Raw genomic sequence first — 27,687 nt, forward strand, 5'->3', positions numbered from 1 at the left:
TGGCAAACCTTTCCTGTTTGTTCTAATTGTTCCACAGGCAAATGTATTTACCGATTTCTGTATGAGGAAAAGTGGACAGAACAACTAGTGAGAGGTAACGCATTGTTGCTACAATAAAGTGTTCGCACAACCTGACGGTACTAATAAGTCCGCCTTATATTTTCCACTTTATCTCATTCACTTGTAACGTAATGGTTCAAACTATTATAAAAAAACGAAGAAGGTAAGTACGTACAATGGAAAACTCAACGAAAGTTTCAATAAATTGCGCACAAATTCAGGCAACTCCATGGAAACAAGCACATACAATCTTCTGTTTTCACAGCAGCGCGCAAAAAACAATTTCAAGTTCTGACCGCCAGAGAGGTCTATGTATTGCACAATAACATCTATGAAACAGTAGAGCAGAGTTACTGTTACGTACCGACAGGCTCTCAGATCACGAAACTGCACCACGAGAAAATAATGAGAGTCAAAACTTACTGGTACTTTTAAGTACCGTCAGGCAACAAAGGGTTAATTTTCCATACGAACTGTGAAAGTCTGCCATTATGGTTTCACAAAGTCCGCCATCTTTGGCACTCCCGGAGCACAGCGTCAGCAAGGAATTCCCAGCCACGTGCTTGATGGACCACGTGGTCCGGCCTTGTGCGGCCCCACGCGCTTGCTGGTGAGACGCGCCTTGCCGAGCGGTGGCCACCAAATCTGAACTTGAGACATTTTCAGGGCGCCACAGCTCGTCCGTTACCTCACAAACGTATTTACTCACATGTATGAGCGCTCGAGTAACCTTACAAGTACATATAAATGGTACAATTTATCTGCTGGGCACTGCAACGTTCCTCATTAGTTGCTTAAAGGGATTTCTTAAATGAAACATCATCGTTTAAAAGCAGCACAGAAGAAATCAGAAGACATTAACTGATTCTGCTAATAATAATATTATGTTATTATTACAGCTGTGAAACGTCCTATGAGTTTTGTTACGGCAACAATTAAGCAAAGAAAAAAACTAAAAGTATAAGCTGGTCAAAGAAGATATCCTATGTACATAATAAGGAAAAACCACTACAATTTATTTTATTTAGCTTTACAACTACATGGTTCTTCAGCATTTCATAAAGTGTAATGTGGCCCAACAGCTGCAGTAAGTCTTTCGACGTTTTTGGTACCGCACAGTGGGCAGAGTCTTTGGGAGCTTGGCCATAAAACTATACTAAAACTCATACAAATATATACTTAATTTTAGCAACAAGCCCTTAAAACTGTTTCACGAAAATACAAAAAGGAGTTGTTGAATGACCTCTAATAGTGAAGGCACTGCTAGAAAAGGAGGCCAACAGCGAAAAAGAATGTAAATGTATCGTTAAATACTTTAACAATTAAAACAATTTCATAATTAGTTACGGAATAAAATGAATCTCAGTTGCGTAGCAACGTGTCCACTTCGTGTTTCATAGAAGGTTCAATAAGACACCAAATTGAGGTATTGTGCAACTTTTCACAAAATATTAATATATTTGTGTTACTTATTTTACTGTATATGGATGTAGAAGTAATGACTGTACATTAATTTAAATACCAGTCTTAAGTTGCATTCAAAATTAGTATACCCACACAACATTCTCCGTTTGCTAGTTTGCATTATGGCATTATCTCAAACAGAAACTATGGATTTTATTTTACGATGTATAAAGGAACTTATGTCCCAAATGCGACGATATGAATTAATAAAACATTTACAATACAGTTAGAAATTACAATAAATATAAATAATAAACATTAATAATACAGTTCATTAATTATAAAGAAACAATTATATTAGTTCCTTGTTTAGTTTTTACTTTACTTTATAGTCAATGCGAAGTGAAGAAGCTGTGACTCTACAAACCGATAGTTACATTGACATCTGTAGAGGCAGAATAGTCCAGATTCCATCACTACAGCTCTGATACTACTCCAAACACAAGGAAAGCATTTCCAAAAATACTGTGCAAGCGATACAGGGAATACAACTGAGTGATGCACTTCATCCATTTCATAATTTTATTATTTGCATTGTTTCCATTGTATCGTGGCACATAAATACCTAAGTACTGTATTTATAGTATTTATTCGGAAGTTCAAGCTTGGAGTTCAGTAATGTTACAACAAACAGCGTCAGGCATCAGGTGTGTAGAAAGTACGATGAGCCTAAGGACTCAAAAAGACGAAACAAAATATCATTCAAACTAGAACTTAAGGAGAATCACTATGATCTTAGACCAAAATTAGGGACAAAAGAAGCCATCATAGCACTCAAGAGTTTGTTACAGAGAAGGTTAGAGTAGGAATACTAGCCTTTATTTAACTAGAATAGACATTAAAGAATATTAGCTGGGAGATACCCTTATAGATCTTGCAACGTGCTCCCTTGGAGTCGAAAAGAGCAAAAATTTTAAACATATATCCCGACTAAAATGTAAGAATAGAGACTAATGAAGAACAATGTAAAATCAAAGGTACTCTTTAGCTCCTTAGTTGTTTAATCTCTCCACCGAAAATGATACTTCGTTCTTTAAAGGAAAAGTATCTGGAACTAAAGTGAAAAGATTTACCAGTGCTCTGGATTTGCAGTTGATACTGACGTAGAGAGCGATAGTAAAAATTACAAGTGGTTGTGAAAAAGGATGAACCAAAAAATTACTCAACAAATAATTGCTATAGTGAACAATTCAATGAACATTACTTATCCGAACGTTCACCTTAATCAGGTGCAGTCATCGTCATTTATTACAAATTTGAAGCTTTAGAGTTCATAATTTTATTACTTACATGGTTTCCATTGTATCTTGGAACATAAATACCTAAGTACTGTATCTGTAGCATTTCAGTAATGTTACAACAAACAGCTCCATGCATCAGGTGTGTAGAAAGTATTTATAACTGTATGTTACCAAATCGAAGATCAAGAGAGAAGGTCTTTTACGTATATTACTGTCTTTCTAAAAGTCCTCTTTCTAGGTTCTCATGATTGTAAGTGACCAATTCCTCTTCTTCACTACAACCCCACTAACAGTGCTGCTGTAGTGGAAAACAAAGACACTGTTAACCGGGATGTTTTCTCGGAGGATAATACATATACTTGCCTGTCTTGCTCATACGGCAGAAAAAAACGAAATCTGTTTTCCTAGCCTTAAAATGCTTGTAATTATTTTCTATTTGAGCTTGAATCTAAGTTTCAAATGCTCTCGCTTCCCCGTACATTCTGAAATTCATTACGCATCGGTACGGAGTTTGTATTTGTCTTTGATTTAGTATGGCTATTCTATCTGGAAATAACACTGGTAGCGCGCACATTAAAGCAGCGACTTATTTGTAACGCTAGTGCTTCGAGAATTCAGTTATTAACATGCAGCTGTGCGTAAGGCTGAATCTTGTCTCTGCACGCCCCACTTCTAACCTATGCAATAAATAACACAATTGCGCGAAACGCACTTAATTGGTATTGGCACAGTCCGTGCATAACTTACCATTTTAACTGTGTTCCATGTATTACGTAAATACACGCCTGTTAATGTGACAGCTTTAGCGATGACCAGCACATGAATATTAATATACAATCAGTAGCGCCGCAACAAGACTAATGGTCGGATGCCCCTGGCTGGCTCTTCCCCACATTCTCGAATTCGTACAAGAGAGCATACTAACTACGTTCATGCATACAGATGAATCATTTACACGATAGGTAGTAAGCTCTGCTCATCCTTGGGAACGAAAATATGTGTTCAAAGTTCTAGTTTGACTTTGTGAAGGGGTAAGGAACTGACTTTGCTACTTACGTCTGCTCCTCCATCTGTCGTAAATAATCCATCACAATGATATCAACACCTTCAGCGCTAGAGGGAAAAATGACCTGTATTACCCACTGCTGAACCTGGCAGTGATGCAGAAAGGAATTCAGTATGCAACAACAAAAATTTTTGATCGTCTGTTTAATAATGTAAAATGTCTGAAGAGAGCGAAGCAAGTTTTAAACCTAATTTAATATCATTTCTTCTAGGAAACTACATCTAGTCCATTGTCGATTTTCTACTAAAGAACTGGTAGCCTTTTAAAAAATTAAGAGCAGTTGTACGAGTAGTACTAAAAATAATAATGTGTTCATTAATCTTAACACTAATCATGTTTACATATCGTGTAAACTGACTCATTCCACATCAGTTCTACAAAAGAATCGTTCAAATGACCTATGGATGTAACTAACTAACGAATTACACTAAAGTATTAAACAGTGAATCAATACCACCTGTCAATATACGAGGATCATGAATAGTTGTTAGTTTAGAAGCTCAATGTACGCTGTCAGCGTTTAAGATCGATTTCTATTATTTCGTAATTCAAGGGTTTCTCAAATCCCTACAGACTCCTTGTCTTATGGATCCTCTGCTGCTTTGTTGTAAGTATCGACTTCATGACACCATGGCATATAAACTACTGCTACAGTTTCTCTCAGTCTCTATTTTATGTATCGGAACAAATTGTGAGAGTCGCTTCTTGGACGTAATGATATGCTTCTAATTCACAGTCCTTCCCACCATAGTGCACATTTCTTCCAATCTTGTTCCACTTTTTCATCTACTTACCAGAATGCACAAAATATTCGGTTTCTGCTTTATTTTTACCTTACAAGGATTTCTCTCTCTCTATATATATATATCTCTGAACCGCTAACACGCACTGTGATACTTATTTTACATATTAAAATCAACTTTATGTTGGCTGTTGATAAGCGTAAAATATTGTCGACTGCATAGTTACAAAACGATGTCTTCAGTCATCTACACGACTGTCCGCTCAATCGAACGTGGAATATAACGACCAAATCAAATAGTGGAAGATTAGAAGTAAGTGTATTGTGCTATCCCAGATTCACCAGCATAAGCAGACCATGTTTCGAAAAACTCTGAAGGTTATAACACACATACATCTACCCAGACCCCTATTTCGCAAATCTTCTTTGCTCTCAATTCTTTCTATTATAATTTCTTTAGCAATACGTTCCAAATCTCAGCACCATCGTTTTCTCCAATTTTCACATCTACTATGTTTCACTACCATACAACTATGAGTCAATTTGCAAAACGTCACAATCCTCCTTCGCAATTCTGTGTCTGTAATATACGCCAAATAAGCAATTTATTGAGTAAAAATTTGATTAGCATCCTCCGAGCAGATGTCTCCGTTCTTTATGATGTGTTGTATATGCGTGCTTCCTTCGAACTAGAAATCTGTCGGCCCTTTTACTATATATTTCCCAATAATTGTTTGGTACAAAACACTCCAATCCATTCCGTTAAATTTAATCCTTTTTTTTTTGTTAACCAAATTTTGTGTTATATTTTCAAATGTTTGTGAATTTCTAAGGGACCAAACTGCTGAGGTCATCGGTCCCTAGACTAACACACTACTTAAACTAACTTACACTAACTTATGCTAAGAACCACACACGCACCAATGCCCGGGGGAGGACTCGAACCTCCGGCGGGACTGACCGCGCACTCCGTGACATGGCGCTTCTAACGCCGCGGCCACTACGCGCGGCTTTGTGTTATGTAGCGTATATTTCCCTGTAAACTCACGAATGATATGTAACGGTTGACTAGAACAGGGAAAGGAATGCAACAGAAGAATGGGTACGTTTTAAAGATGAAATAGTGAAGGGCCGTAGATGCTCAAATAGATAAGGAGAGAAAGCCTAGTAGAAATCCTTAGATAACACAAGAGATTGAATGTAACTTATGAAAGGAGGAAATTTAAAAATGCAGACAATGAAGCAGGTGAAAGGAAATACAAACGTTTAAAAAAGAGATTGACAGGAAGAGCGGATTTTCTGTGCAGGAGTGGCTAGAGGACTAACGTCAGGATCTAGAAGCGTATTTCACTAGGAAAAAATAGTTACCGCCTAAAGGAAAATTAGAGATGCTTTGGGGAAAATAGAAGCAGCTGTATGAATATCAACAGCTCAGATGGTTAATCAGTTCCAAGCAAAGATGGGAAAGCTGAAAGGTAAAAAGGTATATAGATTGTGTACACAAGGGAGCTGAACTTGAAATCAATTTTATATAAACAGAAGTGGACGTAGGTGAAGATGAGATGAGAAATACTGCGAGAAGAACTTGACGAAGATCTGAAAGATATAACTCGAAACAAGGCCCCAGGGGTAGACAACATTCCATCAGAACTACTGATAGCCTTGGGAAAGGCAGCCATGACAAAACTCTGCCATCCGGTGTGCAGGATGTATGAATGTATGACACAGGGGAAATACACTCAGATTTCAAGGAAAATATAATAATTTCAATTCCAAGGAAAGTAGTTACTGACAGTTGTGAAAATTACCGAACTATCAGTTTAATAAATAATGGTTGCAAAATACTAACACGAATTCTTTACAGACGAATTGAAAAACTGGTAGAAGCTGACCTCGGGAAGATCAGTTTGGATTCCGGAGAAATGTAGGAGCACGCAAGGCAATACTGACCCTCCAACTTTTCTTAGAAGACAGGTTACGTGAAGGCAAATCTACATTTACAGCATTTGTAGTCTTAGAGAAACCTTGTGACGATATTGACTGGAAAACTCTCTTTGAAATTCTGAAGGTATCAGAGGTAAAATACGCTATTTATAGCTTGTCCAGAAACTAGAGTACATTCGTTGCAGTGGAGGGGCATGAAAGGGAGGCAGTGGTTGAAAAGGGACATTTTATCATTTAGCATATGATACATAACAATCACAATAACACATAAAATACAGTACCACAGACACATTGAAATAGAGTTTAGATCTTTATATCTAAGCCATTGATCCAATCCACCACTTCGGAAGTAACCAGGTTCGAATCCATTAGACTTCCAGGGAAGGCACGGAGGGGGCAGTCCACTGCCATATGCTTCATTGTTTGTAGAACGTCGGCACAGTCACAGTATGGGGAGTCCACCCAACCCTATTTATGAAGAATCGAAACACTTCTTCCCACACCACATCTGAAACGGTTAAGCCTGCCCCAAGTGTATCTTGGCAAGCTGAAACCATTGAGCCTTACTGTTGGTTCTTCTACTTTCAAGATGCCCTGTGGAGTAGAAGACGTCCATTCTTTCCGCCAGCTGTCTTTGGGGTCGAAATGGTTGCTTAATAATTCCATGGCCGTTTTACATGCCGGTTTACGGGACTTCAAGCTGGATGATTCTAGCTGTCTCACATATTCGTGAATTTGGAGTGACGAGTTATTCAGTATTCTTGACTAGAGATGACCAAGATGTTTTTGCCTTCTGATGTGAGGAGGTGGTATGTTACGCAACACCGGCAGCCATTGGACTGGAGCAGCAAGTAATGTTCCAGATGTGATACACATAGTGTGACGAAGTTGAATGTCCACAAGGTGAGTATGGCAGCTATTTAGCCATACTGCAGAGCAGTACTCTAATGAGGAACAGACGAGTGCTAGAGCAGATGTTCTCAATGTGTTGGCGTCAGATCCCCATGATGTACCAGCTAGCCGCTGAAGAAGGTTATTACGGCTCTTCAGCATTGCAGCAGATTTACGTTATTGGCTCTTATATGTTAAGGTCCTTTCCAAAGTCATACCCAGATATGTAGGCGTGCCATTGAACCGTAATGCTTCCCCTCTAAAGTTGACTCTTGGTTGATAATTTGAGAGCTTATTGTCCAGGTGAAAAGTAGATATCTCACAATTGTGAGGGTTTTCTTAAAGTATTCATCCAGGAGTACAAGGTCATGGTTGAGGACATTCTCTTCTTCTGCAAAATTAGTGCGTTTAACAGTGAGGTTGATATCATCCGCATATATGAATTTGCAGGACAGAGTGTTGGGCAGATCATGAGTGTATAAATTGAAAAGTGCTGGTGAGAGGACTGAACCTTGTGGTAGACCATTACTCAATTTTCGGAATCGGCTTCTGCTGTTTTCTGAGTAAACTTGAATTAGTCTGTTACTTAGCATATTTCAATTGAAGTTGATATCTTCACACAGGGGACCACCTTGATCAGTTTTAATAAAAGATCTTTCTTCCAAATGGTGTCGTATGTAATGGCAACACATCACCATGTCCAGTACTGAATTGCCACATATATTAAAAACGACATATGTCAGTACAACGTAACGCCGACCTCGGAATACCATTATTTCTTTGCCACATCTGTATAAATAGAGAATACGGCGATTACAAATGTCTACAAACCTACTTCCTCAACCTGGCCTGATCCTATAGCTATTGTCCCCACGAGTGAAAAGGGATTGAGACAGGGTTGTATCCTAGCCCTGATGTTATTCAATATGTATAATGAACAAGCACTAAAGGAACCGAAAGAAAACTCTGTAACAGGTTTGCCCATGAGGCAGTAATTATGTTAGAGAAAGCAAAGAACTTGGAAAAGAAGTTGAACGGAGTGGACAGTGTCGTGAAACGAGGATGTAAGATGAATAATGGATTGTAATCGTATTAAATCAGGTGATGCTAAGGGAATCAGATTATCAAACGAGACACTTACAGCAGTAGACGATTTTTGCTATTGGGGCAGCAAAATAACTGATGATGACCGAAGTAGCGAGGATATGAAATGTAGATTGGCAGTGCCAAGAAAAACATTTCCGAAATGGAGAACTATGTAAACATCCAATATAGATTAAGTGTTAGGTAATCTTTGCTGAAGGTATTTGCCTGAAGTGTTGCTATGTATGGAAGTGAAACATGGAAGATGAACAGCTTAGACGGAAAGAGAACATAAACTTTCGGAAAGTGGTGTTACAGAAGAATGCTGAAGATTATAAGGGTCGACCACGTGACTAATCAGGAAGTACTGAAGAGAACAGACGAGACAAGAAATTTGTGGCACAAATCGACCAAAAGAAGGGATCGGTTGATGGGACACATTCTGAGACATCAAGGGATCACCAGTTTAGTATTGCAGGGAAGTGCGGGAGGTAAAATAGTAGAGGGAGACCAAGAGATGAACACAGTAAGCAGAATAAGAAAGACGTAGGTTGTAGTAGTTACTCGGAGATGAAGAGGCTCGCACACGGTAGAGTAGCATGAAAGCTGCATAAAACCAGTCTTTGGACTGAAGGCCACAACACAATTTTTGAGAATTGTCTGGTCTCTTCTCTCACAGATTAATAATGGAAAACCAAATAATGCTCGAGCTCAATTATCATTGGATTATCCGTCTTAAGCTTACCGCAGATAAAGAATATTTTTCAGCACATGCATTTCGCTTCCATTTGTAAAGCATCATTCATAATCATTCTCTAAATAGAAATTCATAATATGTTATACATTTTGGTGTGTGTAGGGTACTTATAGTATTTCATTTTAGAATTGGCGTAGAATTTACTTATGGTCTTTTGCCTCTTGTTTACATATTCTGGAAACCACTACTTTGGACTTCGTTGGTAGTGGAAGTTGAGGTCTGAATAAACTCGGCTGCATTCACCCTCAGCAGTTCTTCGCCGTTTTGGAATCCATTTTTTCTTAAGATGCCTTGGTTTTATTTACACTTCAACCCACTTTCTTAAAACTTCTGTAGTTTCACGTTGTCCGCACTCTGCATGTTGTCTATTCAATTGTTTTCTATGTAGCCCTTCGTTGTTCGTGTTACTAATCGGTGAATGAAGTTTTTATCGTAATCGTGTGTGTATGTGTTTGTGGGAGAGGGAGGCATAGGGAGAGTGGAAAGAGAGAGAAAGAGAGAGAGAGAGAGAGAGAGAGAGAGAGAGAGAGACAGACAGAGAGAGGTTTGAGTGATTTTTTTTGTAGGTGGATGGGAATGATTGTAAATAAGTTTGAATGCCTCAAATGTTTCGCAGAGATGTTAGTGCAAGGAGGGACGAGAACCGTAGTTCGACTTTGGGGGGAGGGGGGGGGAGGGGGGGGAGGGGGGAGGGGGGAGGGTCATATGTCTTCTGACTAGTTATATGCGCCGAGTCACGGTTTTCTTTCCCGTGCTAGTCTCTTCATTCAGGGTAGCAGTCACACCAAATACCCTCGGAGTTAATACGACCTAATTACATATTTTTAAATAATATTGGTCAGTATGCAAACGTCTGTTATGGCAGCCAGGTAGACATCATTCTGAAAGTCTATTAGGTGGAATGCTGAATGATCCTCACAGACCATGGACTGATCTTGCAAAATATTTACACAAAACCTGGTAGTATACCACTCCGCCGTGTCATCCTCAGCCTACAGGCGTCACCAAATGCGGATATGGAGGGGCATGTTGCCAGCACACCACTCTCCCGGCCGTATGTCAGTTTACGAGACCGCAGCCTCTACTTCTCGATCAAGTAGCTCCTCAGTTTGCCTCAGAAAAGCTGAGTGCACCCCGCATGCCAACAGCACTCGACAGACCGGACGGTAACCAATCCAAGTGCTAGCCCAGCCCGACAGCGTTTAACTTCGGTGATCTGACGGAAACCGGTGTTACCACTGCGGCAAGGCCGTTGGCAGTATACCACTAAGACACACACAAATCCGTTCAATTGCTCGTAATCCGCTTCAGCGATCCTAAGTACACGAAATCAACCTACCACAGAAACAATTTCTCTAATATCTGTACAGCGTTCAAAGTAGATTGTCATTTTGTGATGAGAATTATTTTTTACTTAAGCGTGAAATGTGCGAAGATCAAATGCATATAAACACAAAGAGTAACAAAGGACTGATCAATTTCTCTTTCACTCAAAGTAAAAATTTATTAAGCTGAAAGAATGACGATGATAATGTTTGGTTTTGTTGGGTGCTCAACTGCGCGGTCATCAGCGCCCATACAAATCCCAATTTTTCACACAGTCCAATTTCTTTACTCAGTCTAATTTAGTCACTGTCACAAATGATGAAGAGGAGGAGGATAACACAAACACCCAGTCCCCGGGCAGAGAAAATCCCCAACCCGGCCGGCTGTCGAACCCGGGACCCCGTGATCCCGAGGCAGCAACTTTAGCCACTAGACCACGAGTTGCGGACAAGCTGAAAAAATAATTGCGAGTGAAAGGACTGGAGGATGCACACGAAGATGCAGGTATCATAATATGAACAGAAGAAGACTAGGAAAATACAGCATTATGAGATGCCGTGAAACGTCAGCTGCTGGGATGCAAATAGAAATGCAGAAATTAAAAATCTGGAATGAAAGGGTAAGAAGGAAATACAGTGAGTGTTGCTAAGAACTATTAAAGAAAGTATTTCGTATTTCTTGGAAAAGATGCTCTGATAAGGAATATAATAATACCCATAAATAGTGTCGGTAAAACTAGGGGTCTGCTGATAGAAATCAACGTTTTCCCAGCTCTCGCCGTATAAAGATACACACTGCACCCACTACCACATCGAGCATGATCGTTTTTGTGGTTCAAGTATTACGGTGTTGGGAGGCATAATGTTGCACGAGCGCACTAACATCCAAGACACCCAAATCTCTGAACACATTACACTCACCGGTCAATGTTATTGTGACATTGAATTCCTTCCCCAAGTGTGTCTCTCCAGGCTTGCGTCCGCACTTTCTTCATTTGTGTGGATGACATTCCGCGACCGCATACAACAGCGCAGGCGGACGGGCTCTAGCAGCCAGAGGATATTCGGATCTGCTCGTTTCCCCGAGTTAAATCCTGTCTGGAATGTGTGGGATGCGTTGGGGTGACGTATTGCAACATGTCCTTACGTACCAACGATCATCCAGCGCTGGTATAGGAATCGCCGCCCAACCACATCAACTTTTCTCAACCTTGTGCCCAGGAAGAGAGCACGTTGCAGTGCATGCCTGGGGAGATCACGCACCGTATTAAGAAACACATATCACCTTTTGTAATGTTCCTGGGACCATCACAACTCGCGGTGATTGCAGCATAATTATTGTCATTGAATATAAATGTCATTTCTTTTCGTCTCATCATGCGTTTCCTTTAATTACTTTCTGTACTGTAGTATAGTAGTTAATATCTATACATTTTCCAAGCTTCCTTGAGTTATGTTTCTTATCAATCGCACTTCATAAAAAGTAATTTTTGTCCTTAAGATTTGCACACCTTTATAAAAAAAATGGCTCTGAGCACTATGGGACTTAACATCTGCGATCATCGGTCCCCTAGAACTTAGAACTACTTAAACCTAACTAACCTAAGGACATCACACACATCCATGCCCGAGGCAGGATTCGAACCTGCGACCGTAGCGGTCACGCGGTGCACACCTTTATATTTCCGGTAATACTACATAGGAAATTTATCTGTTGATGTTCTAACGAGACAGGTAATATTGTTCTTCAGATGTCATCAGGCAACACATGACATCCATGACAATTCTTGCAAAGGATAATCTCAAATTTAGAAGTATGCTACCACATAAAGACAAGTTGTCAGTTACCGTGGTTACCAAAAATCTCCTAAAGTACTTGAGCGAGTTACTTCAAAATGTTTGGGCAATACTGTAATAAACCTTCGGACAGAGATAGGATACATTTTAAAAAAATATATGTATTACACAAATACATTTTTAAGACGAATTCTACTGTCCGAAGACATTTTTAACATTGTTTTAAAAACTTCTGAAAAGTTCTTGGGCGATTAACTTCAGATTTTTACATGATACTCCATTAAACGTTCAGACGGACGTAGGCTACAATTTTTATATATTTATATAGTGTTCAGAGGAAACTTTGTCGACAAAAACATCGAAAAGTTCTAGAAGGATTTAATTCAAATTTTTACAAGTCCGCTTACAAAGGTTCGCACGGACATGTCAGATTTTGCAATATATGTTGATAACTATGTATATAATAATATACGTATAGAGAAAATATTTCAGCAGAAGTCCCGAACAGTTTTTGACCTATTTACCTCGAATTATTTATACGACACTCCAATAAATGTTGGGACGGACGTAGGCAACATATTTTTAATGTACATTTTATATGATGGAAGTACATACACACCACATGAAATGGAAGCGTTATCACAAAAAATCTCGAGAAGTTCTTGAGTGATTTACTTCCAAATGTTAGACGCTGTTCTAATAAACATTTGAACTACTATAAGCTTCGTATGTATATATATATATATATGCATATACAATATGGGAGAGTTGTTAGCAAAATTCCCGGAAAGTTCTTACCTGATTTACGTCAAATATTTTCATGATACTCTAATGAACATTCAAAAGGATACTGTCCGTTTCAACAGGAAAGTTTATGTATGGCTTATCACCATATGATTAGAATACTACCACTGAACATTGCAATCCTAACCGCTTGAAATATAAACGACGCGAAATAGTGTCGTTAAAGCTACTGTCCTCGCAGTTCTAGAAGCAGGAGGTACCGCTCATAACTTGCGTACCAGTTGTCCCAACCGATTTACTCATTTATTAAATGAGTCAGTATGGTGTTTTAATTGATTTACTTAACAGCAAAATTGAAACCTTATAGACATCTGACCGCACTACGTTGGAATTTTGCGAAAATAATCTTGAGAGACCATCAAGTAGACCATCCAACTGGTGATTAGGCAGTTTACTGAATACAGATAGAGAAAATCTTCATCTCTGAACGAAGAGAGCTGATCGTTGTGCAGATAGCAAATACCGTGGTCGTGATTTGTACTTGTGACGAATATGATCCAATACTTCACTAAGTATTGACTCCTTCCTGGTACACTGCTCAAGTAAATATCTTTTATTGCAGAATCCAGATGCTGTTGTTATGTTCGATTTGCCCGTTATATGAATACTAAGCAAGCTGATAATTAGTAAGACGAACTTCCTGCTGTCGACTGGATGCTATATGCGTTGATTTTTGGTTAATCCACTCCTAATTTCTTTTGTGTTCGGTTCGGACTATCGCTTCTGATTTTATTATGTCTACTGAACATTCCTTCAACTAAACATTTCACGTACACGCAGTTAAACTGCTCCTCACAACTTTAGCAATCCGAAGGTTCATTTTTTCGTTCACTATAGAACCTCAAAATTTACGGCATTTTTTTTTACATACGATGTAACATATAACACAAAACAAATTATTGCTAAAACAGTATTTAATCCGCTTTGCAGCGCTGAAACAATACAATCAGGTTTTGTAAATTGATTTGATAGTTTCATTGACTGTTCTCTGAAAGAGCTTTCTTAGAATTCGAATGATTTGGTAGATGCTTCCGACAGTCAGCCCCTGTCACCTTAGGAAATTCCGCACATTTATTTCAAGAAGGTTGCACCTAATCCGCTCCCGTATCATTGGCTACTACACATGAAACTTTTTCTCAGAATATTTCTGTTTCAAAAACCCTTTAAAATTACTAAATCAAATAACTTAAGAGAAAACAGAATCTTCTTCTTCTCGCTATCTCGTTGCAAGTTGTCGTATTGAGTTCCAATGCTGCAGTACAACGTTTTTAAACAGCAATGAGACTCCAAGTGCACTAAGATGAAACTGGAGCACTAAGATGAACAGAAAGTTTTTTATTTACCGTTTGGTAGAATCAAAGGTATAAGGAAAGCAAATATTTCCCTTTTTAAAGGACACAAAAGTTAGAGACCAGTTGCTTAAATCCTCATTCCACGTTTCTCAACCAAAATTTTGGCATGCGAACATATTCGAATTTTTTTAACACAAAACGTTCTGAATCCTTTTACCCAGTATCATTTTGTAGTCAAGCCTTCATACTCAGCATCCTCCTCTCACTGCCAATCTCTATTTGGGTCCCCTGTCTCTTGCCCTCTTTTTTTCTCCTATTGATTTATAATATATTGCACTGCCATTGTCTGCATTCTCGATTACACTGTATACGTTTGTGGTACTTTCCCATTGCCACTGTCGCCACCATAACTCATCAGCTCAAAAATTCTAGGAGACCCAACTTATTTTTCCCCTATACTCACGTGTTTAAAATTTAGGTCCAAAAAGTGCCCTCTCCTGTACCTACTCGTTAAAGTTCGCCGGTTTGGGAGGAGCCAGACGCTCCAAGTCTTGGAGCCTATGTATGGTCTCCACTCATCTGTATTTTTCGTTTCCACTGTTTCCTCTCCATTTTGCTTCCACTGCTTCTATCTCCATCCATCTCTCTTTCTCTTTTACTGTCACTGTCTCTTACTCATCTTCAATATCTCCTCTCTGACTCTCAATGCTATTGTCTTTATTCATCTTTGTTTTTCTTCCACTGTCGGTTTCTATCTCTCACCTTCATTGTCACCTCTCTCTTTCTCTCCCAACGGCACTGTCTCCTCTCTCTTCTATTGTCATTGACTCTCTGTTGGTCGTTCTCACAAAAAAATGACAGAATTTTGTGAGAAAGGTGGATAGGGATTTAGGCAACTGGTTCCCAAATTTTCTGCTTGTGATTTGAAACTTAAAAGAGTAGAAATGTTATTAGAAATATTTTACTGAATTTTCAGTCTTTCCATTTTTACGTAATTTTTGGCAGTAAGTTTTAGTTCTTTCAGGCAAATTAAGACCATTTTTTGTCACTAGAGTATCACTTTGGGCATATCTGTATAGGCTTGAAGTGCCCATTATACAGAGACAGTGCGTCATAAAGTTTTATTGGTGAAAAAATACTAACAACATAGTTTGGTGACGTCAGAACTCTAGAAATAAGTGGACTTCTGAATCTTGGTAACGGGTAATGATAACGAAAAAAGTTTCAAGGTTCCCCGAGAACATCATCTTAAGAGCATATGGTAAAAATTTCGATGATATCGCATAGTAAGTATTATAGAAGTGGCTATCCCCACAATTGGTACCTTAGTACCAACAATCATGGCTTTTCCTTGTATCTTGATTATGTATATATATTTTTGAAAACGAGAAAATGGCATCTCAAGATTAGCGTCGACAGAATGTACAGCTAAAATTTCAGCTATTTGATGTTGTTAGTTATTTAGGCAATTGCGGCCCACGGTGCAAAAACGGCTAAAGCTGTTTTTTCTTTCTTTTATTTTCTTGCGTAAGTACGGTAAGTTTGAACGTCTGGATTTAAGTAACGGATAATGACATTTAAAAAAAGTTCCGAAGTTCTCCGATAATAGCATTTTGAGACCATACTGTAAAATTTTTAACGACCTGACATGAGTAGGAATTAAAGTGGCCATCCCCATAATTGGTACTTAAGTACTCAAAAATCATGGTTTTTCGTGCTTTTCTCAGGGCCACCAATAATTAAATGGTGCTTTTGTTAGCCGCCGAAGGTCGACCCTAAACCACACCTAATGCAGAATAACCAAACGATTTGCTCAATTTGCCTGTTGGAGGAAATGTATAATGTTTAAATTTTGACCCTATCCAGTAAGATACAGCATGGTCCTTCTTCCGATAGGTATACAAATGGTCATTCGGTCAGGGGCTGTCCAAAACACTTGATTCCTTTTCTTTCTGATCAACATAACCAGCGATATGACTCCCTGAAAAATCGCATTTTCGCGTGCTGCTTTTTGGAACATTGCAAACAATATTACGTCTTTGAGCGACTATAATAAAAGAGCTAACGCGACAAATTGGACACTCACTCTATTTTACCAGCACTTCAACACCTCAATATATTTTCATTTCTTTGAGAATTCCATTCAATGTGTATTTTTCGAACATGCTGGTACTGTGCACTTCCGTGCACGTACAAATACTGTGGAAGTATTCGTGACGTTCATAAGAGCAAGTAGTTACGGGACCCTCCCACAGACACACGTGCAGTTAAATAATACATTTTCTTTCTCCAGCTTGCCACGGCGAATGTTATGGAGATAATATTCCCTCCTGTCTGCAATCAGAACGTATTGTCGTGTGTGTAGCGGGATTTCTCTTATCTTCAAAAACTCACATATGCGTGCCACACGTACTCCGCTACCATAGTAAAGTCGCCTCCTGCATGTAGTGCGCTCTGTACCTATTGAGGGCATCCATAATCCTCTTCTCGATAGCAGAGATAGGGAAAACGTCGTTCAAAACCGTCGCAGAGCGTCTGAGCTTCTGTTAAAAGCGTTTAGGTGTTCGAAACGTGGGTCTCACAATATCGGTACGTGGGATATTTTCACTTACATTTCAGTCCTCGAAGGGGAAAATAGCGGCACTTTTATACTGTAAAAATATCCTGACCTGGAGCTCTTCGTCACTTTATGAGTTAATTCCCGTCAGCGAACTCTTCGGCAGTTACTGCAAGTTTCATTCGAAACACTCTTTCCAAAGTTGTTAGTCCGACAGCAGCTCGAGAAGGAAGAAGGTTTGCATCATGTCAATACTGAAGTTAAAACGACACGTTTTGCTGGACAGAGATAACTCACGTGGCTGAAAATCTATTTGTCTAACGAGTGACGATTATTATGACTTGTGCAGTTTCTATGCCCTACCACACAGTCTTTCTACGTACCTACCGCGTCCACGTACCAGGGATCTCACATCTTTCCGGCGATTGAGGCTCGCTGGAACTGGAATTAAGAACAAGATTTTCCTTGGCAAATTACGTCAAGAGATGGATTTGGATCGTGATTCACTCAACTACCAACCCCATCTGTTAACCACTGTGGTACTAAATTCGTCGCGTCTCTAGAGGGAACATAGACTTTGTGTTGCTGACAAAAGAAACGTTCGTCGGCCTTCCGCTGTCTTGATGCTATTGCTAATCATAGGAGCTGTTGAACAAGGTAGATGAATTTTCCCTCTTGTCGTCACTTTTTAGTGGTGGCGATTAAGGAACGCCCCATACGTAGGCCATAAAATGTTGAAACACCCTCCTTCACAGACGAGGTGAATTAAATGCCCCATTAATTTTTTTTTAAGCAACAAGTTCCATAATTACATCAGTGCAGAGCGAATTCAGCCTTCTTCCTAACGGATGTCCCTCTCACGGCGGCTCCGACTTTCGCCGAGTTGTTGCAAAACCGCTGACGCCAAGCTGACTCCTGCTAGGAAGGGACGGTAAAATTTATTCCGCTCACAAAATTGATTCTTTAATTGCAGAGAGGCAATTATCAAGAATGATTTACGGGATAAATTTAATTTTAAGGTAATTTCCTTTTTCAGATATCGTTATTAGCGTTCAGTGGTGCCTTTTCTTATACGTAAGTGTCCCATTGTTCGTCTTGTATGGCCACTGATGTGCCAAATACTAAAGGCCACAAGACATTCGTTGTATCCACAACATGAAAAAGCATTTCCCTTGATTACGTAGGTTCTCTTTGTCTCCTTCGATTTGGTGCCCCGTTCTCCGACCAACATATTAGAACCGGCACTTCAAAACTTGCCTTTCCGAGATTCGCATCTAATCATCTTACATATATCGTGTAGCTTCTACGTTTGGCCATGAGGTGACTCACTGGCTTTTGATTAATTAATACACGGGAGGACTTAGGTTTTACCTGGGAGGCAGATCATTCAGCGAAACGAGATATAGGCAAATAAAGAGAAATGTGTTTTCTTTTAAATGAAATACACATTACCATGCAATTTGTGTACACATTAACACAAAAATAATAATAAAAGAGACCTGAAGATGGTCATTATAGACCGAAACCGGTAGTTTGACGACGAAAAATTGCGACCATTGACGTAAAGTAAGGGAAATTGGTAGTAATAATGCATATTTTGTTTTATACTTTACAGGAAACAAGCTTAGCGCCCGCTCCTCCGCGCGTTCACTGTATGGCCAACACAATTTATTTTCATTAATTGAATTGTGTTGTTGTAAATCAATACGCTGTGCAAACACTGTAAAAACAAACATCAGTTTTCGTATTGATAGCTTCAAAGTGACCTTAATAGCAATATATTTTAATAGAAATTTCACCCATTTCATACAATTATGTATGGAATTTTGAAAAATCCCTTCTTAAACGATTCCCACTGTACAAGACCAACACCCTCGCCAAAGTTCAAGCTTCCATTATTCTTAATACAAACATATTTTTATAAGACCTTTCATCCATTGCTTCACCTCTTTAGGGGCAAAATTTCGAAAAATCCCTTGTTCAACGACACCTGCAGTATAAGATCGATTCCCTCCCCAAATTTCGAATTTATCTTCTTAGCGTCTTGCACTAGGCTATGTGGGTCAGTGAATCAGTAAGGCCGTGTTATATACCCTTAGGAGCCGAATTACCAAAAAAAAAAACACTGAAACAAGTATGTTTTATTTCTAACAATGTAGTCAAATACCTATCTTCAAAAATATTGTTTTAAAACTATTTTACTAGTTCTTTAACAATGATTTATTTTCAATTACAAAATTTCACCCATTATTTCACTCCTTTTTGAAACACGTAGTTTTATTTATTTCTGGGCGATGACTGGTCAGTCAGTGAGCGAGAGCATTTCCTTTTATAGTGATACTCAAAAATTAGCCACCATTGCTGATGTTTGCTTCAGCCTGTATACTAGTTTCATGCTGCTCTCCACTATAGTGTGTCAATCTCTACACAACTAAGCCAACCTGCTTAGTCTAGTCAAGCCTTGGTCTCCCTTTGCAATTTTTACCCCACACCTATATCCATCACTAAACTACCGATCCCATGATGCCTCAGGATGCATACTGTCAACTAATCGCTTGTTTTAGTCAAATTGTGTTACCATTTCTTTCTTCCTAATTCGATTCAGTACATCCTCACTAGTTATCCGATTTACCCATCTAATCTTCCTCATTTTCTCGTAGCATCACATCTGAAAAGTTACTTCTCCCTCCGTGTCTTAACTGCCTATCACTCTCGTTTCATTTGAGTCCAAGACTACATTCCTGCGGTGGATCACCCCCGCCGAGTGTAGCCAGAGACCGCTTTTTTGCAAGTGCATAGTTTTGACGCGTCTCTTAGTGCTGTGTAACGCTCCTTCGTCCTCGAAGTACGTACATCGCGTCAATGACAGTAGTCACAAGTCTCCCGCAGGTGATAATAGCTGGAACAGCTTCCTAAGGCTGCGATTTAACGTAGGACGAAACTGATTTCATTCACATTACATAACACCTCAGTAAAGGGTCTAACGCCTTGTATAATTCCAGTTAATCGCAAGTTAGCGAAATAATGAAGCGTAAAAGTGATTAAAAATCCATATTGAGTGATCCGGATTTCTAGAAAGGAAGCAGGTCAGATATGCTCCACTACCCAGTTATATGGAAACGGAAGAGGATGTAGATGAAGATGAAATGGGAGATATGACACTGCGTGAAGAGTTTGACAGAGCACTGAAAGACCTGAGTCGAAACAAGGCCCCCGGAGCAGACAATATTCCATTGGAACTACTGACGGCAGTGGGAGGGCCAGTCCTGACAAAACTCTACCATCTGGTGAACAAGATGTATGAAACAGGCGAAATACCCTCAGACTTCAAGAAGAATATAATAATTCCAGTCCCAAAGAAAGCAGGTGTTGACAGATGTGAAAATTACCGAACTATCAGCTTAATAAGTCACAGCTGCAAAATACTAACACGAATTCTTTACAGACGAATGGAAAAACTAGTAGAAGCCAACCTCGGGGAAGATCAGTTTGGATTCCGTAGAAACACTGGAACACGTGAGGCAATACTGACCTTACGACTTATCTTAGAAGAAAGATTAAGGAAAGGCAAACCTATGTTTCTAGCATTTGTAGACTTAGAGAAGGCTTTTGACAATGTTGACTGGAATACTCTCTTTCAAATTCTAAAGGTGGCAGGGGTAAAATATAGGGAACGAAAGGCTATTTACAATTTGTACAGAAACCAGATGGCAGTTATAAGAGTCGAGGGACATGAAAAGGAAGCAGTGGTTGGGAAGGGAGTAAGACAAGGTTGTAGCCTCTCCCCGATGTTGTTCAATCTGTATATTGAGCAAGCAGTAAAGGAAACAAGAGAAAAATTCGGAGTAGGTATTAAAATTCATGGAGAAGAAATAAAAACTTTGAGGTTCGCCGATGACATTGTAATTCTGTCAGAGACAGCAAAGGACTTGGAAGAGCAGTTGAATGGAATGGACAGTGTCTTGAAAGGAGGATATAAGATGAACATCAACAAAAGCAAAACAAGGATAATGGAATGTAGTCTAATTAAGTCGGGTGATGCTGAGGGAATTAGATTAGGAAATGAGGCACTTAAAGTAGTAAAGGAGTTTTGCTATTTGGGGAGCAAAATAACTGATGATGGTCGAAGTAGAGAGGATATAAAATGTAGGCTGGCAATGGCAAGGAAAGCGTTTCTGAAGAAGAGGAATTTGTTAACATCCAGTATTGATTTAAGTGTCAGAAGTCATTTCTGAAAGTATTCGTATGGAGTGTAGCCATGTATGGAAGTGAAACATGGACGATAAATAGTTTGGACAAGAAGAGAATAGAAGCTTTCGAAATGTGGTGCTACAGAAGAATGCTGAAGATTAGATGGGTAGATCACATAACTAATGAGTAAGTATTGAATAGGATTGGGGAGAAGAGAAGTTTGTGGCACAACTTGACCAGAAGAAGGGATCGGTTGATAGGACATGTTCTGAGGCATCAAGGGATCACCAATTTAGTATTGGAGGGCAGCGTGGAGGGTAAAAATCGTAGAGGGAGACCAAGAGATGTATACAGTAAGCAGATTCAGAAGGATGTAGGTTGCAGTAGGTACTGGGAGATGAAAAAGCTTGCACAGGATAGAGTAGCATTGAGAGCTGCATCAAACCAGTCTCAGGACTGAAGACCACAACAACAACAACAACAACCCAGTTATATTACTGGTGGCTACTATTTGTAAATTTACGAGCGTTTTTAATATACAAACCAAGCTTTCCCTCTTCAAGAATTGCCTTGTATTATAGAAAAACTGATCGTACAAAACAAAATTCCACTTTATTTTCGTTTATGAGTACACAACACAATTTCTGATTGTTGGTGTAATCAAGAGCGTATACAGAAAGTTTGTTATATGTGTGGGTTGAGGAGGGGGTGAGAGGCGCGCCAACTTACATAATTTTCACAGTGAATGATGAAGTAGTTCTGAGATTTTAGCGTCTCTATTCTGAGTAATCTTGCTACTACTCATTAATCATAACATATTCCGCCTTTATTCAGACTGAAAACTGATACGTCCACCTACGTTGAGGGAAAGACTGGAGTTGGGTTTGTGAAAACAATTTTTTTGGAGGAGCAGCTGCCATTCAGTCCCCTCTCCTCCCCGCCATTGAGTACGTCATGGTAGCAACGTTTCTTCGCCACCTGCCAAACAAAATACGTGCTTTCTCGTTAGTGGCTAAAATACGGTTGGTTTCAACAGTTGATGTGCGAATAAAGGGGGAGAAACACCCAAGAGCGAAATTACTGACAGCTCTCGATGTACCTCAAGAAAGAGTACCAACGCTAGCTACCCTTACAAACAGGTACAAGATAGTATGCATTAACAGGCGGAAATAACTGATTGTTTATATATTCAGATGCTCATCTGGACTGATACAAAACGGCGTACCGTATTTATCTCGCCACCATGTGATCCACCTGTTTTCAACAGGCTTCTTGAGAATCTTCATATTTATAACCCTGCTTAAAAATAATTACAAACAGTATTATTTCCACTAAATATATTAAGATTAGTCATTCTCATAAAACTGAACAACATACATGATAAACTTTTCCAACTATTGGCTCTCTAAATTAAGAAAGTAAAAGGATCAATAAAATAAAGAAAAACAATATGTGTATCGTCATTTTCACGACATTTTATTTCTAACCTATCATGTAGGACAAAAGTTTGAGATACCTAATTCCCTATTATTTTTCTTCTCCTTCGTCGTCAGTTAATTTGAAAGTATATTGTCGTTCCAGGTTACTTTTTAAGGTCTTTAAGATTGGAAATACGGCATCAGTCGGAGAAAAGTCATTCACACACTCCCGGAGGTAACAGAACAAATCAGTGTGAGAAGTATGGCAAAATTAACTTAACAACTCAATCGTCCATGTTGACAACAAGAACAGTATAACGAAGTTGGGTAAGAAAGTTGAGGGTCTGTTAGAAGAGCAGTCTGCCTTTCAGAAAGATAAGAGGACCGGAGAGGCAGTTATAACATTACGCTTGATAACGAAAGCAAGACTGAAACGCGACAGAAATAGTTACGATCTCTGAAACAGGTAAGGTCTAATCATGGTTCTCGAATACCATACTATGATGAGTTCTGAAATGTAAACAAACTCCCGCCAACACGCATCTATAAGATACAAGTGTTTCACTTGGGTTTCAGTTTTCACCAATGAAAATCCACCTTCTCTTTCCTGACCGGTCGTAGGCTACTGGTTGAACGGTGGACGCTAAACGACGGACCCTTTTTACTAGCAAAGTGCACAAAACCACATAATTCTACATGCAAATTGGTTAAATGTACAAAAGATGGAATAACGCTCACAAATACTCAAAATGCACATTTATTTGTAATGAAAATGAACAAAACTTAAAATGAAAAATTTTATATCAAATGCTACAAGAATGAAAGAAATGTCAGTAGAGAAAGTGTTTGTAAATATATATTGTTTTGCCACGAAAAATTATTTAATAAAAGAAATCAGTTTTTGTTTAACCTTTTTAAATTACAGAAAGCATGATTTGAAGTGCCAGAGATTTGAGTTGCATAAATGAGGTAACAATTCGTAAAAGTAATTTCAGTAAAAATATGATACGTTTATTACATACGTCTTTTTGTTTTGATGGCGGCCCATAAACTAGAAGTGTAATCGTTATTCAGAATTGCTGTTGTTACTGATCTCTGGAAAATTACGATTTCTAATGCGAGTCAGTAATAAACGAGTTGTTTACAACCTCCTCGTTAGTTGATATACCTTTGGTCGGTTACGTGTATTTATTGTTCAGGGCACTTACTAAATGTCGAAAACAGTCCACATTGTAAACATATAACTCGACTGTGCGAACATCGTAGTTTTTGGAACACTTTCCGACATATTAGCCCATGAAAAGGAACATATTTGTATAATTGTGCCCAGAGTCAATTGACAAAAGTTTTCTGAGTATCGTACAGCGTTATAATGTAACATTGGTTTCTCCGGTAAAATTTGTCACATTATCAAATGGTACGATACTCATGAAACTTTTTTATCAAGCATACTTGTACTTCACAGTCCGTCCTGTGTGTCAAAGGCAGTCAGTTTGGTTAACTTGTCTCTTTACAATTCCAATTTTGTAGGTTTCACGTTAATATAGCTTGTAACGGGACTCGCTTTGTTTATACCCCAAGCAGGTTCACAGTCCGCTCTATGCACCTAAAACACATTACTACACTGTCAAAACACTGAAATTTTCCAATTATTTTGTGAGATGGTAGCGCACAACATGAAACACTTCTATATACATTGACGGGAAAAATTCGCAACACGTGAAACACGTTATGCGACGTAAACGGAAACTGGTAGGCCTGTTTCTACATATGTAAGATGATATCGATTCAGAATTACCGCCAGTCACATAAGAGTAACGCTAGTAGTGCTATTGTGTTGATTAAAATCTGACTTGCCTTAAAATACACACAGTATCGGTCGTGAGCGATAGTTAGTTGGTGAGTCGATGTTAGTCAACAATACCCTTCAGGCGACAAGGACGTCAACAACTCACTGAGTTTCAACGAGGTCGTGTAACAGGGCTACGAGAAACTGGATGTTCCTTCTGCGATATTGTAGAACGACTTGGCAGGAATATAGCCACAGTACGTGATTGCTGGCAGCAGTGATCAGAAGAATGTACGGTCGCAAGAAGACCTGGCTCCGGACAGTGATGTGGGACGACAGAGAGGGAATACCATCATATTCTTCGTATGGATCTGGTCTATAGTGCTGCACCTGCAGCAGCAATTTGAGCAACAGTTGGCATACAGTGACAACGAACCATTACAAATCGGTTACTTCAAGCACAACTCCGAACCAGTTGCCCTGTAGGGTGCATTACATCAGCTCCACCACCACCATTTACGATTTTAGTTGTGTCAATTGATAGTTCACTGGAAGGCAGGTCCGTTGAGTCGGTTCCGCCTCGGTGCCAGTAATGGCTTCGAGTTGATTGCAAGGAGGCCAGTTGAAGGCCTGCAGTGGACCTGTCTGCGTCCTGGATACACCGAACCTACGCCTGGAGCTATAGTCTGGGGTGCGATTTCGTAGGAGAGGAGGAGCACTGTCGTGGTTATAACACGCATCACGGCAGCAACTTTCTACGTCAATCTCGAGATTGCACCTGTTGTGCTGCTATTCATGAACAGCTCATGCTTTGAAAGATTGGAAAGAAACCTGACAATAGCACTTAGAACACTGTCAAGCTACTACAATCGGAACCAACTCTACATCCACATCCACACTCCGCAAGCCACCTGACGGTGTGTGGCGAAGGGTACCTTGAGTACCTCTATCGGTTCTCCCTTCTATTCCAGTCTCGTATTGTTCGTGGAAAGAAGGATTGTCGGTATGCCTCTGTGTGGGCTCTAATCTCTCTGATTTTATCCTCATGGTCTCTTCGCGAGATGTACGTAGGAGGGAGCAATATACTGCTTGGCTCCTCGGTGAATCTATGTTCTCAAATCTTCAACAAAAGCCCGTACCGAGCTACTGAGCGTCTCTCCTGCAGAGTCTTCCACTGGAGTTTATCTATCATCTCCGTAACGCTTTCGCGATTACTAAATAATCCTGTAACGAAGCGCGCTGCTCTCCGTTGGATCTTCTCTATCTCTTCTGTCAACCCTATCCGGTACGGATCCCACACTGCTGAGCAGTTTTCAAGCAGTGGGCGAACAAGCGTACTGTAACCTACTTCCTTTGTTTTCTGATTGCATTTCCTTAGGATTCTTCCAATGAATCTCAGTCTGGCATCTGCTTTATCGACGATCAACTTTAAATGATCATTCCATTTTAAATCACTTAAATCACTTAAATTTATGGAATTAACTGCTTCCAATTGCTGACCTGCTATATTGTAGCTAAATGATAAGGGATCTATCTTTCTATGTATTCGCAGCACATTACACTTGTCTACATTGAGATTCAATTGCCATTCCCTGCACCATGCGTCAATTCGCTGCAGATCCTCCTGCATTTCAGTACAATTTTCCATTGTTACAACCACTCGATATACCACAGCATCATCCGCAAAAAGTCTCAGTGAACTTCCGATGTCATCCACAAGGTCATTTATGTATATTGTGAATAGCAAAGTGAAACGTCCCCTTGGAAAAATTTCTGAATTACTGTGCTGATAAACCTCTTACATTATTTGCTTTTCAAACAGCTGAGCAAAACTGAACGTACTCAAACATTCACTAAAGTGACACACAATACTTTTAGCGCAAAGCAATCTGAGTTTCAAAAATCCCTACAAAAGAATTGCCCTGACTAACATTAACATATACCTTTCACAAATCACTTACGTCACCAAAAATCTTCGTTACTCGAACTACTGCAATACAGTGAGCGCCACTACTGCCAGCTAAATAAAAGATTCAAACTACTGAAGGCACTAACTACTCATAGGCATAGTTAGCAAATGAAAGATTTTGATAGAGAACAATGTATTTACCTTAATAGTGTTGAAAAGTCATAATATACATAGCAGTTCATGACAACATCCAGCTGCCCAACACTACAATGGCGAGTATTACAACAATGCCAACCAGCCACTGACTACACACAGCACAGCCAGTGATTTTCATCAGAGCGCTACGTGGCGTTACCAGTATAAAAACCTAAACAGCCTACTTACATACCCCCATGCTCCCCACAAAAAACTTTACAAATTGTTTTGGGCAGTGGCCAATACAGATTTGAAAAAAATTTTCATAATAACAATAACAAAGAAATCAGAGGCACACACTTCTTGATACAATGTTGGTCAAAAGCTAAAATTTTCTCACTGTCTATAAAGATAGTCCTGATCGTTCATCATAGTAAAATTACAGTGTTTTTTTTTCTTAAAGTCTGAGCAGTAAAAGAAAATGCACACGGAAGTAGTGGATTTCCAAGCAGTCCTGAAGAAGTAGTGTTGTCCTTCCAACGGAAAGACAGTGCTGACTCTCGACAAGCAGACAGGTAATGGGCCACAACAGAGCAAACCCACAGCAGAGTCATTCGAAGTTTTGAAGAATATTGGTAGGTAGGTCATCACAGAGTAGACCCACTGTAGTCCTGGTCGAGATTACGGTATTGGTGGGCCACCAGAGGTGCAGACCCACTGTAGTGCTTGTAGAGATGGCCAGCAGCCATCTGTTAACTGTGCAGGTGCACAATCACCATTGAAGAGTCTTGCGGATAATACAGCAAGTCCATAAACCACCACTTGTGCATTCACAAAGTTTTTTTTTCCTAATTGTCCTTAGAACCAGCAATGCTGTTAATCAGTCCCTTGCTGAATTATTAACACACGTGCAAACACTATCAGTTCCTACTTCTCAAATATTGTCCATATACTATGACCAACAGAAACGTGTGCGGTGAAATGTAACATACAAGTTACTTAATTTGATGAACTGGTGCCAATTACAATTTTGTAACATAAGAATACAGTAATAATGGTACAAAATACATCATTAAAAACAAAACAGTACAGATAACATTTGTAGTAACACAGACTTTACAAAAGAATAGAAATAAACATATACATCAGTGTTACAAGAATTACGACATACGTAAATAAATAAAATAATGAGAATAGTTTTCGAAACATTAATTTCACACAT

General features: G+C 39.3%; 1 protein-coding gene and 1 pseudogene across 1 annotated transcript in view; one reads left to right on the forward strand and one right to left on the reverse strand.

Annotated features, from left to right (window-relative positions):
- Positions 1 to 27,687, forward strand: part of LOC124788965 (alpha-2B adrenergic receptor-like) — a 131,648-nt gene that overhangs the window by 49,430 nt on the left and 54,531 nt on the right. The gene's annotated exons all lie outside the window — the stretch shown is intronic.
- LOC124790408 lies at positions 10,388 to 10,505 on the reverse strand (annotated as a pseudogene).

This window comes from Schistocerca piceifrons, chromosome 3, assembly GCF_021461385.2.
Source record: "Schistocerca piceifrons isolate TAMUIC-IGC-003096 chromosome 3, iqSchPice1.1, whole genome shotgun sequence".
Taxonomy (NCBI): domain Eukaryota; kingdom Metazoa; phylum Arthropoda; class Insecta; order Orthoptera; family Acrididae; genus Schistocerca; species Schistocerca piceifrons.